Source organism: Herpailurus yagouaroundi, unplaced genomic scaffold (genome assembly GCF_014898765.1).
Source record: "Herpailurus yagouaroundi ecotype Mexico unplaced genomic scaffold, PumYag 67641, whole genome shotgun sequence".
NCBI classification, from domain to species: Eukaryota; Metazoa; Chordata; class Mammalia; order Carnivora; family Felidae; genus Herpailurus; species Herpailurus yagouaroundi.
Genome location: NW_024420442.1, coordinates 737,877 through 747,275, shown reverse-complemented (window position 1 = coordinate 747,275; position 9,399 = coordinate 737,877). Strand labels below are relative to the sequence as shown.

The 9,399-nt window shown below is 49.9% G+C and overlaps 2 long non-coding RNA genes and 1 pseudogene across 2 annotated transcripts in view; all 3 read right to left on the bottom strand.

The window, feature by feature from the left end:
• LOC121025450 (uncharacterized) overlaps positions 1-1,995 on the bottom strand; it is a 2,457-nt gene extending 462 nt beyond the window's left edge. Inside the window, exons 1-2 of the long non-coding RNA XR_005788047.1 lie at positions 1,890-1,995; positions 1,353-1,452 (exon numbers count right to left, since the gene is read on the bottom strand). This is a non-coding gene — a long non-coding RNA (uncharacterized LOC121025450). The remainder of the gene's footprint in view (positions 1-1,352; positions 1,453-1,889) is intronic.
• A 335-nt stretch (positions 1,996-2,330) lies between these two features.
• LOC121025383 (uncharacterized) lies at positions 2,331-4,753 on the bottom strand. Its single transcript, XR_005788025.1, has 3 exons — positions 4,534-4,753; positions 4,081-4,257; positions 2,331-2,373 (listed from the first exon to the last, which is right to left on the bottom strand). It is a non-coding gene; the product is annotated as an uncharacterized LOC121025383 (long non-coding RNA).
• A 3,668-nt stretch (positions 4,754-8,421) lies between these two features.
• The window catches only part of LOC121025427 (Y-box-binding protein 1-like), an 11,774-nt pseudogene continuing 10,796 nt past the window's right edge, over positions 8,422-9,399 (bottom strand).

The following is a 9,399-nucleotide window of genomic DNA, read 5'->3' as shown; positions in this document are numbered from 1 at the left end:
AAAACATACCATTGCAGCAGGAACGTGAAGTTGAGACATAATCTCACCATAAACACCACTCCTGGCTTGGCAGCTGCGATCCAGAAGGAATGGAAAACTCGGCGCTTTCTCCTGAGGAGCGGAGGGTTTGAACCCCGCATCGGGCACCCCGACGCTGAAAAACTGCACCTCAGGGACAACCCCCAAACACACCTGGCTTTGCAAACCAACAAGGCTTGTGTTCACAAAACCCACAAGGCTACAGCAAGCTAAGACCGGCTCTTAAAGGGCACACGTGCCCAGACTCACCTGTCCCCGGGCCCAGGACAAAGAGAGCCAATCCAGAGGGGCCAGAGTTTTACGGGAAAGAGGTTCATTGGCTAATCTTTATGCTTTAATTTTTTTAAGTTTATTTATTTCTTCTGAGAGAGAGTGTGTGAGCAGCGGAGGGGCAGAGAGAGAGAGAGAGAGAGAGAGAGAGAGAATCCCAAGCAGGCTCCCCACTGACGTCACCGAGCCCGGCACAGGGCTTGAACTCACAAACCGTGAGATCATGACCTGAGTTGAGATGGAGAGTCGGGACGCTTGACTGACTGACCACCCCGGTGCCCCAGGTTCATCTGCTAATCTTAAAGTGTGGGCCTGAGGGGCAGGCCTCTGCTTTACCAGATCTGGGGGCCTGTTGGCATCCTCTGCAGGGACAGAGGCTGGAGGGTGCCACGTTTGCGCTCTCCCTCTGCCGCGCTCTGGAATGTCAGCGTCTCCCGGAGGGTGGCTTTTCCTCAGGTCTGGTGACCCGGGTTTTGCAGCTGCCACTCCGGGCATGTCCTCTGGTCACTTGGCCATGGCGGCCGGGGGGACGGGGCTAACGTTCCTGGGTCCTATGGAACCGGAACCATCAGACGGGAGGATTCTTGGCAGGCCACCGCCCCCCGGGGCACTGCACACAGAGCTGACTGAAACACACCCCCGGTCTTTCTGTGCCAGAGGCCTCTTGGCCCGTCCGAGAGCGCTGGCCTCGGTGGCAGGCCTCAGATTTGGCACCCAGTTAGAGGTCTCTGGAGGTGCTCTCAGGAAAACAGGCTGGTGGATGCCACCTTCGGGTTGTCCCTCTACCTTGCTGCAGTCGTCAGTATCTCAGAACAATCCCCTTACCCCCTTAACAGAGTTAATATCACCCTACGTAAATTAAACCGGGGTCCTCAAGGATTTCAACTTGTATATGCCCTAGTGAGCGCAAGGGTGATGATGCCAACTACTGCTCGTTTAATATCCCGTTTTGGCCTGGTCTTAAACCCGGAAAGAATGAATGGTGCCTCGCGGTGAGCCCACCACCAACTTCAGGCCCCTACGCCCAATATCATTATAATTACCGATTCTAGTCAATCAGCCACTGGCAACCGTTTTGCTGTTATAGATCGAGATTTGGCAAATATGCTCTGTTTGGTGTCTGTTTCCTTCTTTTACGTTTATCTATTTCGAGAGAGACAGAGACAGTGCAAGTGGGGGAGGGGCAGAGAGACAGGGACGGAGAGAGAATCCCAAGCAGGCTCCCGTGCTGCCAGCACAAACCCGGAGGCGGGGCTCGAACCCACGAACCGTGAAGCGAGATCACGGCCTGAGCCGAAACCAAGAGTCGGACGCTTAACCGGCTGAGCCGCCCACGCACCTGTTCAGCGTCTATTTCAACAGCCTGTGAGCACGGCGGCCTTTCCCCCTGAAAGGACACAATACACCTTCACCAGGCTTCACGAGGGAACTTAGCAGCCTTGGCGTTACGCATCGTCTTTGCCGGCAGGACCCTAACTGCACCCACCTTTGCCCGGGACACGGAAATGACGTGACGTGGGTGGCATCTTCCCCCAAGGAGACTTGTTGGACACACGGATGAAGGACACAGATATACTCACGACGGAGCTCACGGAAAAGGGACGGATCGTTGCCACACACGGTGCAGGGTCCTGGCCGTCTCTCCAATTCCAGAAAAGCCTTCAGGAAACCGAGAGCTGCTCCACCTTCGACATTGTCAAGAAACGCTGATTAACCCTTTCAGCACCCAACGTTAACACGAGTCCAACGTCTTCTAGCCCTTTCTGCGTTCTGGAGGCAACATATTCCTCATTTATAATCGTACTTCAACCCCCTGGTGCTGTTACTTGCCAAAGGGCCCACCTGAAATGAAGTCTTCGCCAACACAAAGTTCTAGAATCTGGGGCGCCCGGGTGGCTCAGTCGGTTAAGAGTCCGACTTTGGCTCAGGTCACGATCTCGTGGTCCATGAGTTCGGGCCCCGCGTCGGGCTCTGGGCTGACGGCTCGGGGCCTGGAGCCTGCTTCCGGTTCTGTGTCTCCCTCTCTCTCTGCCCCTCCCCTGCTCATGCTCTGTCTCTCTGTGTCTCAAAAAAAAAAAAAAAAAAAAAAAAAAAAAAAGTTCTAGAATCTGTCCGAATTGAAATAAATCAACAGGCACTGGTGTTACTGCCCACGGAGACCCCTTCACCGTAGGGGCTGTACCAGCCTCCTCTTATGCCCCCCGGAATCTCTGAACCACCTATCATAGCCACTCGTTGGCCACGGGCTTCTGATACAATAGACTGTCCCTCCCAGTTCTGCACCATTCGCAATTGGAATGGCAACGGTGGCCACGTAGTGTGCTGTCCCGGAATCAGATGCCCTCACGGGCTCTGAGTTTACAACGTTATGTACCCGGCTGCACACTATGCCTTCAGTAACAGAAGAGGCACCCCCAAAGTCAGCATGGCTACGGAGACCTCCTGCAGGTGCATGTAGCCTCTCCCGTCATCAGTCCCTTGCCAGATGCCATGGTGCTGGAGGATGTCACCTCTCTCCCAGACCCACTGGCCACTTGGAGAGTCCTTAGCATCAGCTGAGTACATAACCATGGGAGTTCGTACACTTTATGGATGGTCTTGCCACCTTCATGCACAATAGAGTTCAGTGGGGAGGTGTTTTTCATCGTTTCATCAGAAGGTCCCTGATACTGGGGCACCTGGGTAGCTCAGCCAGTGAAGCATCTGACTCGGTTTCGGCTCAGGTCACGATCTCAGGGTTCGTGAGATCGAGCCCCACATCAGGCTCTGTGCTGACAATGTGGAGCCTGCTTGGGTTTCTGTCTCCCTCTCTCTCTGCCCCTCCCCTGCTTACTCTCTCTCTCTCCTTCTCCCCCCACCCCCACCAAAATAATAACGTTCCTTGCAAAGAAAGAGACTCAAGGGTCAGCATAATTGGTCACATGTCAGACGGGCATTGTAGCGTTGGACACCCTGGCCAAAAAATTGCCCCATGTGTACAAGTTTACAAACTCATGGACCACTGCCTACAATTTTTCTCCTTTGGGGTAAAGAATACTGGGTAGCTCTTGCCTCACAGATCCCCAAAATGGAAAACACGTTGTCTCTGCATACAACACAGCCACAAGATGCTCCTTATGCCCTTTGGAATTCTAGGCATTACTGATAGTGACCAAAGCACTAGTTTTGATTCTCAGAATGCCAAATGTTGAGCTCTTTTTTTTTAAATTGTATTTGAGAGAGAGAGAGAGAGAGAGTGAGTGCACGAACAGGGGATGAACAGAGAGAGAAGGAGAGAGACAAAACCCCAAGTAGGCTCTTCACTGTGGGCATGGAGCCCATGTGGGGCTTGAACTCATGAACCGTGATATCATGACTTCAGCCGAAATCAACAGTTGGACGCTTACCCGACTAGGTTACCCAGGTGCCCGCCACAATGTTGAGCTCTTGAAGAAGACATACAGTGGAATTTCCACCTTTCCTGCAGACTCCAGGCAGATGGTGTAATCAGGAGGCAGAATGCGCTTCTTAAAAAACTCCTATTTAACTTAAAGAATGTCAGATGGAGCCCATGCGGGTTGTCACCTTTGCCACTGGCATTGATTTATCTCCATTTGTATCCCCTGGGGACAAACACTCCCTACAACAGTGGCACACAGGTCTGTCAATATACTTTATCGCCTATCAAGGTGGGCACTTCCAAAGTCTATGTTTTTTACAACAACCTCACCCTGTGGCCCTCTTCCTCTTGGTCAAGTAGCTACGTATTTCGTTTCCTAGGGAGGTACTTACCATACTCTCCGGAAGGCTCAGTCATCATCAAGGTTGAAATCGAGGTCAAGGCCTCAAGGGTCGGTTGTGGAGTAAGGCCTAATCTGGTGCGTATCTCGATACCTTGGGAAAACGAAGAGGGTCTCAAAGAGCCCAGCTGCACGTTCCACTCCACCGTGCTCACGTGGATATGGTCTTCTAGCAAACAACCCCCATTAGCACACAGACCAGGCACGGTGCCTGCTGGGGAAGGTTTCGGCAACCCTCCAGCCAGAGAAATTTAGACAAACCAATCCTTTCCTTCCGCAGGAAGCAGGGGGCACCCCATCCTCTTGTAACTACAAGGCCGGCCTTCCCTTGCACCTGTTGGTTCCCTCTGTTCTGGAATGGAACACCTGTGTGGCCCTACATGGCGCGTGTCCTCCTCCCCCAGATGGTGAACATATGTGGTTAACAAACTTGTGTCAAACTCACCTGTAAAGTGTCTGTCGTGTGCTAGACCATCCTGGTGGCCCCAGAGCAGGACTCCCGTCCTCACCGACAGGGTGAAGTAGAGGGGAACACGGCACTGACCACTCGAGGTTCACGGAGCTAGAGGTGAACTTTTGGAGACATAAGTTAAGAACAGAAAGGGGCAAGGGGCACCTGGGTGGCTCAGTCGGGTAAGTGTCCGAGTCTTGGTTTCGGCTCAGGTCATGATCTCACGGTTCCGGACATGGAGCCCCCGCTGTCAGCATGGAGCCTGCTTGGGATTCTCTCTCTCCATCCCTTTGCCCCTGCCCCACTCACACACGTGATAATAAATAAATTTATTTTGAGAGAGAGAGAGAGAGAGTGCACACAGTGGAGGAGGGGGAGAGGGACACAGAATGCAAAGCAGGCTCCAGGCTCTGAGCTGTCCGCACAGAGACCGACGTGGGGCTCGAACTCACAAGCCGTGCGATCACGACCTGAGCCGAAGTCAGGAGCTCAACCGACCGAGCCACCCAGGCGCCCCCAAATAAATATGCTTTTAAGAAAAGAACAGAATGGGCAAAGAAAATTCCTGAAAAACAAAAATAACAGAAGGGCTCATCTGACCAGATAATAAAATGTACTAACTATGTACAGTAAATAAAACCGCTCAGTACCGGCACAGGCATAGATACATCAGTGAAACAGAAAAGTGTCCAAAAATAGACCCGACTAATGATAGGACTTTAGTATATGATAAACGGTATTTTTTCCAGTGATGAAAAGACAAATAGTTCAATAAATGATGTTGGGACAACTGGCTATCTCTTTAGAAAGAAAAAGAGAGAAACCTAGATTCTTAATGCACTCCTTCCTTAAAAATAAATGCCAGACCGCTCAAAGATTTACACAGGAAGAATGGATTTGGAAAACGTCTCTTGGAAGAGAACTTGGGGAAAATGTTTTACATCCATGAAATAGAGAAAGCCTCCCTACAGCAAGACACAAGGCCCAAATCTTTACCGAAAAATAATGATAAATTTAACGACGTAAGCAATTAACACATTTTCTCAGTAAAAAGCATCCTAGAGAAGTCACCCGATAAATGGCAGCTGGAAAAAATATTGACGATGTGTTTGACATAAAAAGAACTAGGCTTCCGAGGATATAAAGGGCCCTTTCAGGGGCACCTGGGTGGCTCAGTCAGTTAAGCCTTTGACTCTTGATTTAGGCTCAGGTCATGATCTCATGTTCGAGCCCTGCATCTGGCTCCTCGCTGACAGTGCAGAGCCTGCTTGGGATTCTCTCTCTCTCCCTCTCTCTTTGCCCCTCCCCTGCTTGCACACTGTCTCTCTCTCTCAAAAATAAATAAACCTTATTTTATTTATGATAAAGTTTTATTTATTTATTTTTGAAAGAGAGAGAGACAGAGAGACAGAGCACAAGTCAGGGAGACGCAGAGGGAGAGGGCGACACAGAATCCAAAGCAGGCTGGAGGCTCCGAGCTGTCAGCACAGAGCCCGACGCGGGGCTCGAACTCACGGACTGTGAGATCGTGACCTGAGCTGAAGTCGGACGCTTAACGCACTGAGTTCCCCAGGCGCCCCTTAAATAAGCTTTTTTAAAAAAAGTGCCCTTTTGGGGCGCCTGGGTGGCGCAGTCGGTTAAGCGTCCGACTTCAGCCAGGTCACGATCTCGCAGTCCGTGAGTTCGAGCCCCGCATCAGGCTCTGGGCTGATGGCTCAGAGCCTGGAGCCTGTTTCCGATTCTGTGTCTCCCTCTCTCTCTGCTCCTCCCCCGTTCATGCTCTGTCTCTCTCTGTCCCAAAAATAAATAAACGTTGAAAAAAATTAAAAAAAAAAAGTGCCCTTCTGAATAAGAAAAAGACGAGCCAATATAAGGATAAGCAAAGTGTACAAAGAGGCAAATCAGGAAAAAATATTTGTAAATGACTTGGAAGTACAAAAAGATGCTTCATCTTACCTGTAATTTAAAAAACCTAAATGAAGACAAGGATATAACACTTTTTCTCTTACCACTTTGCTAAAGCTCCAAGTAGCAGGTCACACCTAGAAGAGGAGTCACCTACCTGAAGTAGAGGCGGCCGTGGACTGTGAGACACTCTCGTGTTGTTGGTTGAAGGTGCCACCGACGACATTAGTGTGGGGACCAATTAAGAACACGTATCAGCATTAAAAAAATTCACATATTATCCGGCCCGTTAACTGTCTTACCGTCAATACTTGAATTCTACCCTGGAGATATTACATGCTAAAATATCTGTACCTCTACGCACGAGGACGTTTATCACAGGTCAGTTTATAATAGCCAAAGGGTCAAAACACCCTTTGTGCCTTTCCTTCAGGTAAACGTTTAAACACATTCTGTACGATGATCAGCTGTTTGAAGAATGTGATAGATGCATATGTACCTATAAAAAAGTTCCTGAGATAGACGGTTAAGGGTACAAAGGCAGAATACAGAACAGTGTGACTGCTATGCTCTCATCTGTGTACAAGAAAAACAAACAGATACGACTTTTAGGTGAAAGTATAAATAAGACACTCTTAATAGCAAGCGTCTCCAAGGAAAGGACGTGGATGTCAAGGGCAGTAGGGAGATATCTTTTCCATCATATACCCTTTGCCTCATTAAAAATTTTACTATGTGCCTGTTACTTTTTCAATAGAAGGATATTGTTAATTAAGAAAAAAGAAATCACAGGGCACCTGGGTGGCTCAGTCCGTTGAGCGTCTGACTTCGGCTCGGGTCGTGATCTCGCGGGTCGTGAGTTCGAGCCCCGCATCGGGCTCACTGCCATCAGACTGTCATCGCAGAACCCGCTTTGGATCCCCTGTCCCCCTCTCTGCCCCTCCTCTGCTTGCGCTGTCCTAAAAATAAATGAAGATTAAAATAAATTAAAAAAATAGATATTTTTAAAAATCATGGGGTATCAGGATTGAGAATCAAACAGAAAACATTCCTCTTAGCGCTATCTTATCTGAAAAAAAGAAGAAAACAGATTTGCAAGTGTTGTCTTGCAACAGCAAAGGAAGGGTAGGGGTTAAAAGTTTCTGGCACGCACGGGATGGCAAATGGAAATTAATTGGACAAATACCACTATTACTAACCTAAGACTGGCGGGATATCATTGGTGTGCTCTTTGTTCAGTGACCCTCTCTTGTCGTTTTTAACCTTCTTGAGGAATACTTGACAAATATAATTGCACATGTTGCAAGCAGACAATGTGATAATTTGATATACGTATACGTTGTGGAATTATTTACTGTTGAAAAGTTTTTATCAGTTTACTCAAGATTTCCATTTTCCAACACTATTTTCTTTCTTCCTGTGTGTGTGTGTGTGTGTGTGTGTGTGCGCGCGCGTGCGCGCATGTGGGTGGTATTTTTGGGGTGCATACCAGTGTGTGCGTGTCAATACTTGTTGAGTGTCTGTGATATATGTAATGGGTGTGTGTTTTGTTATGTGTGGTTGTGTGTCCGTGGTGTGAGTGTGGTGTATGTGTGGAATTCTGTGAGTGAAACTCTGTGTGTCTTCATTGCCAACGCTGTTTCCTTTATTATTATTATTATTATTATTATTATTATTATTATTTGAGACCTTTATTAACAGGTGCTTGCCGTTCGTTAACTTTTGGAAAAAAATCGAGTTGTGAACTTTTATTACACATTAAAAATGAAGTTCTTAAACATGTCAACTTGACCAGATAGGAAACCATTTGAAAACCTTGAACAGTGTCTTGAGACAAACCAGGCTTTTTTTCCTTTTCTTTTTTTAAAAACTGCGTTTGTCACTAACCAAAAACCGACGTCTTTAGGTAAAAATAATAATGCCGATAGTTCTGGTTGTCTGGCCCCTTAAGGGCTGAAGCTCCAATCTTGGGCGCATTTCTTATTGCCGGAACTTCTTCCTCACCTCCCGCTGGACGACGAAACCGGATGATGGCAGAGCCGGTAAGCGGACACTTACCTCGTGTGGCCCTGCTCGACGTCGGGAGTGGACGGACTCTCGGCCGGTGGATCGGCTGCCTTGGCCTCTTTGCCGTCTCGCGGTTTGGGGTTTTCTGGGCGTCTGCATGGGTAACCGAGGTTGCGGCGGGAGGGACGTGGGTGTGGGGGCTGACCTGGGGTCTCATCTCGTCCATCTTCCTTGTCGTCTTCGCCGCCGTCCTCCCTAAACCACCTTTGGCGAGGAGGCCCCGTGCGGGGCGGTGGTCCACCACCCAGGCCACATTGGGCGTCACCGGTCTACCTTGCTCTGCCGCGCCCTGGTACCTTCCATCACTTCTCCCCGCACAGGATGTTGGAAAGCTGTGGTCCGCATCCACGTGGTCTCCGCACGTATTCAGGGGGGAAGCGTCGCCTGCGGTGGGGCCGGCGCCGTGAGGGTCTGGCCTTCGCGAGCACGCTCCGGTCCCGGGTTCTTTCCCCCACGCTCACTGTCCCGGTAATTCTACTGGGAATTGGGTGGAGGACCCCTGCCATGCGGATAGCGTCCGTAACGGTTAGGGTCCCCCGCAGAGTCACCGACCTGCACTGCGGCGGCGCATCTGCCTCTGACATTGGCTGCGTCCGCCCCCTCCTCTCCTTCAACATCTGACTCCGCAGTCTGTCCACCTCTTCCACTGCCAAGGGACTTCCTGGGAGTCTTCTTTATGGCAGTCTGGTGTGCAAATACAACTTCCTTGGTGTCATTCCTGGGGATGAAACCATATTCGTTACATTGAAGCATTCTGTTGTTCCCCAATCCTTCGTTGCGATGACCTTCTTGTGCCGGCAGGCGGCGCCCCTGTGAGGCGCTGCCGCCCATATTGTTGGGCTTGGTGCCGCTAGGGGTTGGGGGGGGTGGGGGGAGGCTGAAGGGGGA